This window comes from Mirounga angustirostris, unplaced genomic scaffold (assembly GCF_029215605.1).
Source record: "Mirounga angustirostris isolate CCGP_5_RB_7025 unplaced genomic scaffold, mMirAng1.0.hap1 SCAF_12, whole genome shotgun sequence".
NCBI lineage: Eukaryota > Metazoa > Chordata > Mammalia > Carnivora > Phocidae > Mirounga > Mirounga angustirostris.
This window is the reverse complement of record NW_026991720.1, coordinates 106,592,728-106,603,580: the sequence shown is the minus strand read 5'-3', so window position 1 is coordinate 106,603,580 and position 10,853 is coordinate 106,592,728.

Below are 10,853 nucleotides of genomic sequence, written 5' to 3'. Positions count from 1 at the left end.
CTTTGCATTTTCAGAAACAAGCAATTTTTAATCCCAGATCCTCTTCCCTACTGTGTTTTTGGGTAGCTCTCTTATAAATGCTTAGCTAGTAGCGTTTTCAGGAACAGAGTAATACTAATAACCATTTAAACTTTGGGGCATTTTTTGAATTACCCTGGCCCTTTATTTCCAGATTGAATAATTTCTTAACAAATATATAATTTTATAATCTTTATTTGAATGGTACTCCACATATTTCATCCTGAATTCGAGAAACAGAGAGCAAGAGTGCACAAGCAGGGGGACTGACAGAGGGAGAAGCAGGCTCCCCACTGAGAAAGGAGCTCAGTGAGGAGTCTGCTTGTCCCTCTCCCTCTGCTCTGATCTTATTTATTCCCGGGGGGGGGGGGGGGGCGGAGAGCACCACTGTCTGGTTGTTTGGGGAGGTTTGCATCTACCAATAATAGCTGAGAATAATCATTTCTCCTTGTTTCCTAAATTCCTGCCACTATTCAAGTCCTTTTCACTTCCTGTTTAGACTGTTTCCATTGGCTGTGATCTTCCTTAGCCTTTCTTTTTCATTTGGTCTTCACCATTACATCCTGTACTCCAGCCCCATAATAATTTCCTTGAGCATCATTTTGTTATGTCATTCCTGTGTTCAAAAGCCTGGGGGGCTCAGTCAGTTAAGCGTTTGACTCTTGGTTTCAGCTCAGGTCATGATCCCCGGACTCTGGGAATGGATTTCTAAGAATGTGCTCATTTTAACAAAATTCCCCTATAAGTCGGATGTCTCAAAGAGTCAGTGGCAAACTTTGACCTACGATTAACTGGCATTAAACAAGATCTATTTCAAATTAGTTTTTGTTTAAACAGTAACATTGTTCCTCATGATTTTCATCTCTAGATACAGTAGCGGACTTAAGGTAGTTGAAAGCACTATGTGCATAATAATGCAGTAGCCAATGGTTTCATGTTCTTAATGTATCAATACTTAATCTCTGGAATACAATCCACATAATTTGCCACCACTGATATATGTGTTTTAAAGTATATGAAGAAGTGAATATGCCATAAAAGTCTGTGCATTCATAGACTTTTAGAATTTTAGAACAAAATTAACTACTTCTATCATTAACCAGAAAAGAAATTGCTTAAAAATATGCTCTGAAACAAAATCAAAGAAACTAATCCAGGTCACAGGACTAGATCATGAAACAATTTCATCAGAGGTCCAAAGTTTAACTTCCTTTACTACTGTGAAACTACAAAGATCAAATTCAATTGAAAACTTTTTTCTCTGCAGATAAAGAAAGAAGAAAGAAAGAAAGAAAGAAAGAAAGAAAGAAAGAAAGAAAGAAAGAGAAAGAAAGGAAGGAAGGAAGAAAAAAGGCAGGGTTGTACTTAAGAAACAGGTGACCAGTTGCACCAAGGACTAGGTAGAACTAAAGACTGTCCTCGTAGCAGGAATGTACTGACTGCTATGTATTATGTGAATACTAAGTAAGAATAAGATTCCAGTAAGAAATTCCCTAATTCTCTCAAGAAAAAGAAAACCTCCCATATTTTAAAGAGGTTTCGTTGTTGTTGTTGCTGTTGTTGTTGTTGTTGTTGTTGTTGTTGTTGTAATCTTTAATGGAATTTGCAAGTAAGAAAAAAAAAGTACTAAAGCCCAAATCAAAGCTGAAGACAGTCACTGCCAGAGAGAACCTTCCTTAAGTCACCCGGGTGTTGATGCTGGCTTTGGCTGAGCTCCCCTTAGCATGTACTAGACAAAAAAGGAGAAAGCTAGAAAGGATCCATACTCATCCTTTTGCCATGGACTTTGTCAGAAGACAATGAATGCGAGATCATTCCACACTAATATTACATCCTACAGAAATGTTAAATATACTCTTGCACTGTACTAGTTTCTAAATGATGTTATGAATATAGTTTTACAAAGAGTTACTAATCAAGACAAGAGACAGTGAAAAGTACACTTTACAATTCCTTATTAAAATGGAAAATCCATTTCACTCACAAAGTTTAGATAAAATTAAAAAAAAAAGCAATGTGCAGAGCAAATTCCTTTTTAAATTTCCTTACTTCGTATTTTCATACTTTTCAAATTTAAGCCTAACAGTATGGAATCCTGCCTCCTCCGGAGATAATATTTATGCTGTTTTTAATCACACCCAAAGTTCTAGGAATAACCTCTTCTAGTTCCTTAATTTCTAATATTTGAAGTCTTGGGCTTAACCTGCAAAAATCTTGCTATTTTATAACAAATGTTGTTTAAGCAAAGCCATTTAAGAAAGCCATTTCACGTAATGGTTAACATGAGGCTATTAAGAAACTAAGAATACTATTCTTTGAGAAATTAATAACTTTAAATTACAACTTACTTAGAAACGAGAATAATAATCTTAGAGGACACGTAGTGGTATCCTTTAGAAATTACTGAAGCAGAGCATATCTTTAAAAAAATAAGTGTAGTATTCAGAACTTTTATTATTAATGATCAGAAAATATGCTAAACCCATTAATATAAATTATTCCTTTTTTTTTTTTTTTGGCTAAACATTTAAAGTAGGAAAGTACCTGAACTTGTCAAGAGGGAAAAATTTTATTACTACAAAAACGTCAACTACATTCTGGGGCATATGATGTTTATTCAACACAGCTAATCTATATTACTGAATACACTCTAAACTTTGAATTATTTTCTTAAATTTGATATAAACGTTGAGAAAATATATAACATGCAGATCAGACTAATATTAAAGATCTCCCCAGTCTTCTAAAAGAATCACAATACTTTGAGGATATATCGACTTCCTCAACCTATTAAATCTTAAACTATTTTTGAAAATAACAGTTACATTCTCATTTATGCCCCCAACTAATCAAAACAAAACACAATGATGCAGATGTTCTCATTATTCCCTGACTCAGGGGATTTGAACTAAATGGCACCTACACCAGTAAACCATGTATTATATAGTTTTTTGCATATTACAGACAGTGCCTGACTCGCTAAATTACAGCCCCCAAAACCTTTCCTCCACCTTTCACATATGGCTCTGAAAGTTTGAGTTAAGAATTTCTTAATTTGCAAAACTATATAGAAAAAGATGTTTAAAGTCTACCGAAGTTTTTTATATTAGCAATAAAAAAGAAAACCTTACATAAACTGTAAGCTTAAAATGAATATGATGAAACAGACCACAGGAAGAAAATTTTAATTTAAGACTGTAGAGACGTGTGTGTGTATACACCTACAATACTCACACATACGTATACTGCACCACAAACCATCAGTCCCCGTTAAGCCCAAGGACTATGAAAGAGAAATTTCCAAAGTGAGCTGCTGAGAAAGAAAAAACACTGTGAGGGAGAGAACACGTTAAATTTTTCTCTCGAATTATCTAGCATTTTGCAGTGAAGGGATGGACTGATCGTTCCAGCCCAAGTCACAATTAAACAGCCCATTATATTCTGATGCACTATATATTCAGTAAGCACACTCAGCGAAACTAGTTTGATTTCTAATAACGTTGTTGTAATTCTCTCTCCTACAAGCATCTCAGAAAACAGAGCCACCCTCTAACCAATGCTGAACCGACCAAAAATGCTGTAGATAACAAATACCTAAGAACCATTGCAAACTATCAGATGTCACTGTACGCAGCCTGATCAATGCTCTGAAACATAAACGTCACGTGCTTTGCAGTAGATTCGACTTGCGTAAAAGACACCAGGGCAACGGGGGTCCGTTTTACCCACCACTTCTACAAAACGTGTGTAAAATCAAAGATTTCACTCCGAAGAGACGCCTAGGTCTTCTTCCGAAGCCCAGGCTAACAGCTCCCGGCAAGAGCACGCTGCTCGGACACATACATTGTACAGCATCGATACCCAGACCCCCGAAACCCCCTGAACTGAGTTAGGCTGTCAGCCCCACTGAAGCAGCTGAGCCCTCCTAGGTCCACGAGGTGGGAACCTTGGCACCAGGTGCCTCAGTAGCACAAAACCGCTTTCCCGATGAGAACATGCGTAAGACTGTTCCAAGGAACATGCCACAGTCGTGAGAACCTTCTCCGCAAAGGGGAGGAGCTGGAAAGCCTGGTTTTTCCCGTTTGCTTGTTTTCTCTCCCGTCGGAAACTCTCGGTCGGGGACGGGGCTCAAATCTAAGAAACCCCGCTTCTGGCTGCAGTACTATGACCGCCTGCAGAGCAGCCCCCCCCGAACCAGAGCTCAGTCTTCCTCTCAGCAAAGTGGGACTCACCACCGCCAGCCCTCCCCCTCGCCAGGGAGTCCGGTGCACCCTGGAGTCTGAGATCGCCCGGGGCTGATAGGCGACGAGGAGGGGACGCCCACCCCGACCGCCCCCGCAAACCCCGAGACAGAAGGGCAGGGCCGGCGTGCCTGGCTTCACAGGCTTGAGACGGATGCGCTCTCGGAAGGGGCGGCGGACAGCCAGGGTGTCCCGGTTGGGGACGGGCGTCCCGTTCGCCTCCAGCGGCACGTGCCCAGGGCTGGGCGCCTTGCCCGAGGCGCCGCAGCAGGCGCCCCCCGGGCTCCCCCCGGAGCCGCCCCCGGCAAGGGGACTCGGCGCCCAAGTCGCCCGGGTCAAGGCCCAGGACACCGCGCACGCCTGCGCCTTGCTGAGCCAGGGCTGCGTCTTCAGCGTCTCCGACACCCCGAACCCCGCTGCCCCACGGGGCAGACCCCGCGCGCGCGGCGGGGGCGCCGCTCCGACCCCTCTCAGCCGGGGGGCCTGGGGACCCAGCGAGGGGGCCTCGACGCTCCGGCGTCCCCGCCCCGCCCGCAGCCCGCTGGGGCCAGGCTGCTCCACGCCCCGAGACGCCCCTCGGACGCCCCTCCTGGCTGCGCTCCCCGGGGCTGCCGGGCTCCGCGAGGCCTGCCCGGGCTAGGCTGAAGAAAGGGGAGGGGACCGGTCCCCGGGCAGCTCCCGTCGGGTGGGCCACGGTCGCCGGCTGGCCCCGGGGCTCCTCGGGTGGTGTCTGCAGGTTTTGTTTATTCTGTTCTATCTCAGACCACGTCTCAGATGCTGTGTTTGAACTTTTTGTTCGTGTCAAGAGATCATGTGCAGGGTGATGGATTCATTGTCATCTGAGATTTTAGGTATGGGGGCGTATAGCCAACGAGTAAAAATAGTCACATTGGCTTGTCTGGTCAACAACAAGAAGAAAAACCACACATTTCCAAATCTAAAATTCCTGGCTGCAGAGTTGGTAGTTGTGGGGGATGTCTGTGACAAGAATGGTGAGCAGTGGTCTCTGAGCCCCAGGTCGTGGCCCAGCTCTGGCCTGTCTGTAGGCACCCCTGCCTGGGGCATCAGCACGTACTTACTGGGCCCCTGCGATGTGGGGGCCCGCAGAGGTCCCCAGAGAAGGAAGGAGGTTCAAGACAAGCCCGGTGCAGTTCTCCCTTACGGAGTCAGACACTCTCAGTTTAACTTACGGGCTCTTCTGGAGTTCAGATGAGGCGAGCATATAAAGCTGCAGAGTGAGACTTTATCCAGAGAATGCAAACAGCTTTAACTGAGTGGGTCCCCAAGCCCGCGAGTTAAAGAATCTCAGAACCTGTACCAAAACTTGAACTAGGTTTTTCCTATAAACTTCTCGCCCTGACTCTCCGCCAATTGCCTCCTCCTGTCAGCCACAAAATTCCATCTGCCAAACTCAGCAACTCCTGGCCATCCGCCCTCCCTCTCCCCCCCCCCTCTGCCTGGCGCTTCCTGAAGCCAGCAGCCTTCCCCGTCCACCGGCGGCAGCAGCGGTCTGAGGCCTCTCCACTCTTCCAAAACCTTCCCAGCCTTCTCGTCCTCGAGGATGCTGCCCTTCCCGTGCTCCGGGGAGCACCTCCATGTCGCCCCTCCTCTTGGGCGTGGGAAAGAAGCCTGCAGCTCTTCATGGTGGCACAGTCAGCATCTCCCAGTGCCACGCTTCCTCCTCCAGGGCTCATGCCTGGGGCGGCCCCAGCACCAGCACCACCTTTCCTGCCTCCTCCCAAGCTGTGAGGATCTCCCGACCTGGCCGCTCCTCATCCCCGTCCCCGTCCTGCTCTCGGTGGCCGGCTGCCCTTGTGCTGGTAGCTGCAGGGACCTTTCTTATTTTTGGTCCTTCATCCCCCCACCTTTCCGCAGTCTGTCATGCACGTTGACCCCCAGCAGAATCCTCCATCACCTAAACCTGACTGTGCCCCTCTCCTCTGCAGACTTTGCGGTGCTTCCACTGCCCTTGAGGTAGAGGCCCAAGCCGCTGACAGGGCCCCAAGCCCTGCGGGCTCTGCAGACTCATCCTCTCCCTGCTTCCGCACCATGGTGCTCTGCCACGCCCCCCTCCGTCCCGCTCCCGAATATGCAGGGCTGTCACGGGGCCCTGGAAGAGTTCATCCCACTCTGGAGTGCTGTCCCCCGGCACACACTGCTCCTGAACTTGTCCTTGTCTTGTCCCCGGGGGCCCCCTGAGGCCCCAGGCTGAGTGAGGGCCCCTCGAAAGCCCTGCCCTTCTCCTGGAAGCCTTCCCTCTGGCCCCCGGGAGACCATGAGGTTGCAGCGTTGCACACCCCCTCCCGCACGCAGATGTCACACTCCTCGCAGGAGGGGCTGCTCTGGGGGTCTTGGCCCTCCCAGTGCTGCCAGATGATGTGGAGGAACGGGAGCAAGGGAGGCAGGCTTCTGGAACCATCCGGACATCTGCTCATCAGCTAGTCGAAGGATCACCATGAAGCGGCTTTCGGTAAATTCTAAGAAAATGGATAGAGTTGATGTGAAGGTTCTTCCCAAGGCAGTTTGAGGATCAGGCTGTAACACAAGTCCAAAGTCACACAGTGGAGTTTTTAAAAGTACTGGCAACAAGGCTTTGGCTTCTAAGTAGAGGATCGATTTAGAAACTGCTCCCAGCATGGGTATTGGGGGCACCATCCCTCCCAGACCTGCCCTGAAGGAAGCACTGGTACAAAGACCTCTGACAGTCATACCGCAGGCGCCCAGGCCCCTGTCCTGGGACTTGCCCACCATGTTCCCAAGGCCTTGGGCTCACAAGCCTGGCTTGTCCCCGGTACCTCGTCCAACAGGCTTCCCTGGCTTTTCAGTTTCCTATTTTTCAAGAGGCAATGGATGGATTTGTTCTTGCTCTTTCTAATGCAAGATTTTGAACATGCACAGAGATAATGGCCCACGCCCAACCTTGCCCCATCCACACCCCCATTTACTCCCACCTCTCATGCTGCTTTCAAACACCCCCACTTTCCTGGAAACAGTTTGTGAAATAGCTCTAAAAGAGAAGGATCCTTCTTTGTAACATACCATCAAGCCTTAGTAGCATCGGGTGTCGAGCCTGCGTTCAGCTTTGTTGTCACATCCACATTAGAATTTTGTTCATTGGCATTTTGGCTCAGGATCCAAATAAGGTTCACACTTTGCACTGGCTGTGTCTTTGATGCCTCTGACTCTGTGGGCCCACTTTCATCTCCTTTGTTGAGGTTAGAGTGATGTGTTGGATTTTGATGTCTGTTATTGGCTGAATTCTAGAACTGGAGGAAATTTCAAACTTGTCTGACCTCTAACTATGGCAGTAGACAGCGTGAGAAAATACCATGGAAGTGCAAATATGGCGGGCGTTAGACACACTTCCAGGGCATCTTTGACCAAATGGCTTCTGAGTTGGCTTGGCCATGTCTAGCTTGTGGGAAGACATCCAGAAGAGATGATGCCAGGCCAGGAAGGGGCTCTTTCATGGTCTTGGACTGTGGTGAGCCCCCTTTCTCACATCTGATGCTCTCTGTTGTGGCAAAGTGTGAAATTGGTGGTTGGGGCGAGGGACAGGGAGAAAAAGGAAATATTGGAACAGCCCAGCCCACTCTGACCAAACCTGGAACTTGGACATTGAACACTCTGTCTGCTCCATGCTTGTCCTTAGAGTCTGACTCCTACAGGTTAGTTCTGCAGCTCAGCCTAGGTGCTTGAAATGCAAGAGGGTCTCAGAAGGTTCTGACGATGCTGGGACTCTTTGGGCCGCAGTGACATCTGATGGCAGGAAGGTCACCATCAGTACCTGTCTCTACGTCTGTGTCTACACCTACATCTCCATATGTACACCTGCATCTACACCACATCCACATCACCTACCCGTGTCTGTACCCGACTGCATCTCCGTCAGTCTCTGTACATCTACACCTACAGTGATATGTCTGCATGTGCACCTGCAGTGCATCTGCATCATCTACCTGGATCTGTATCTCTCTGTGTCCATCTGTATCAGTATTTATGTATCTCTATCTATACCTGCATCTATATCACTGATCTGTATCAATATCCGTATTGCTTCTGCATCTAGACTTTCACCCGCATCCACAAATGTACCTCATTTGATCACACATATCTATATCTGTACCCACATGCACTTGTATATCTCCATGTCTACACCTGTCTGCACCTGATCTACACTCACCTTCATGTTATATTGTTGGTTTCAACTGTGTCCTCTCTGTCTCGCTGCCCATGTGTCCGCATCCTCACCTTCTCTGGCGGTTACGTCCGTACATCTCTGTCATCGTGGCTGCACAGCCTGGTTTGGTATTGGACTTCCATAATTGTTGGGGAAGCTTTGCTTTTTCTCTTCAGGAAAAAAGTCCATAGTAGAACTCTCCAGGGACCTTCAGAGCCTAAACACGGCAATTGATTTTTGAAAAGTGTCATCTGCTTTATAAGTTGACCTCCAATTAAATCTGTCTGAGTTAAGCAGTTTAAATATCACTCCTACATGGGAGGGAGTAAGAACAAGGGAGAAAAATATGAAAAGAAGAGACTTGCTAAGCTGTCAAAATAGAAGTAAACTGCAGATGACAAATGAAGGCAGAAGGAAAAAGAAGAATGAGGAAAAACAGTGTCCTGATGTAGCTCGTTTGTGGAATATTGACTTCATTGAGACAATGACTTAAAAAAATAGGAGTGTCTTACTAGAAGAGCTGGCCACGGGTTACTGAATTCCAGCACACCCTCCTATATTCTAACTGTGCAGAAGGGCCGTTCAAGCTTCAGATAAATTGTACGGCTGTTACTTCAAGCTCTAGAGTGGGCAGGTGGGTGGGAAGGAAATCATGTTCCAAAGAGAAGAGCATTTGCAAAGGGCCTGCATCAGGAGTAGCATAGACATTTGAGGACCTGAAATAAGGCCGGGGGAAGGTGGGGGCAGTAAGCATGAGAAAGGCTGGCCAGGCCTCAGGGCCCCAGCAAGGATTTGGGTCCTTGCCCCCAGCAGACATGGGACACCACTAGAGGACAAGCGGGCAAGTGGTGTGGTCAGGGTCCCACTCTCCCAGATCCCTCTGCTGCTGAGTGGAGAAGAGATGATGAAAGGTGGGTACAGTGGATGGAGGGACACTGGTCAGCAGGTGTGCTGGCCACGGGGCCATTCCCTCAGCTCTCCTTTCTGTCTCTGCACCGTGAGGCTGAGCTGCAAAATGTTGTCTGTGCTAAGAGCTGGCCTGGACAGCTCACTACAGTTCCCAGACTATTCTACCCATTGGGCTTTTGGCAAGGTTCCAGCGGGCTGCACTACCATTCCTACCATGCCCACTCTGTTGAGTTTTTATCATGAATGGATGTTGAATTTTGTCATGTGCTTTTCCTGCCTCTACTGAGATGACCATGACTTGTTATCCTTCATCTTGTTAATGTGGTGTGTCACACTGTTCGATTTGCAGATGTTGAACCATCCTTGCATCCTTGGAATAAATCCTACTTGATCATGGTGTGTGATCCTCTTAATGTATTGTTGAATTTGTTTTGTTAATATTTTATTTATGGATTTTGCATCCGTGTTTCATCAGGGATATTGTCCTGTAGCTTTCTTTTCTTGTGGCATCCTTTTCTGACTGGTATCAAGATAATGCTGGCCTCGTAAGATGAGTTTGGAAGTGTTCCCCCCTCTTCTGTTTATGGAAGAGTTTGAGAAGGATTGGTACTGATTCTTCATAGGATGTTTGGTAGAACTCATCTGGTCCTGGGCTTTTCTTTGTTGGGAGGTGTTTGTTTACTGGTTTAGTCTCCTTACTTATTGGCATCTTCAGATTTTCTCTTTCGTCACGGTTCAAGCTCCATCAGTTGGATGTTTCCAGGAATTTACCCTTTCTTCTTGGTAGTCGTTTTGTTGGCAAATAATTGTTTTTAGTTGTTTCTTAGGACCTGTTGTATTTCTGTGGCAGTAGTCATAATGTCTTCTCTTTCATGTCTGATTTTATTTATTTAAGTTTTTTTTTTTTCTTGGTAAGTCTAGCCAAAGGTTTATCTGTTTTATTTATCTTTTCAAAGAAAACCAGCTCTTAGTTTCATTTATCTTTTCTATTGTCTTTTCAGTCTCTATTTCATCTTTTCTGATCTTTATTATTCCCTTCCTTCTGCTAGCTTTGGCCTTCATTTATGCCTCTTTTTCTAGTTTCTTGAGTTGTAAAGTCAGGCTGTTTATTTGAGATCTTTCTTTTTTCTTAATGCAAGCATTCATCACCATAAGAATGCCTCTAAGAGCTCTGTTCTATGTCCCACACATTTTGGTGTGTTACATTTCCAGTTTCACCTATCTCAGGTATTTTTTATTTCTTCTTTGACCCATTGGTTGTTCATTGGTTTTATTTCTTCTTTGACCCATTGTATATCATTTAATCTCCATATATTTGTGAATGTTCAAGTTTTCTTCTTATAATTGATTTCTAGTTTCATACCATTGTGGTCGGAAAAGATGCGTGATATGATCTCAGTCTTCCTAAATTTATTAAGATTTGTCATGTGATCTGTCCTACCATGTGATCCATCCTGGAGAATGTTCCATGTGCGCTTGAGAAAAATGTGTATTCTGCTGCTATG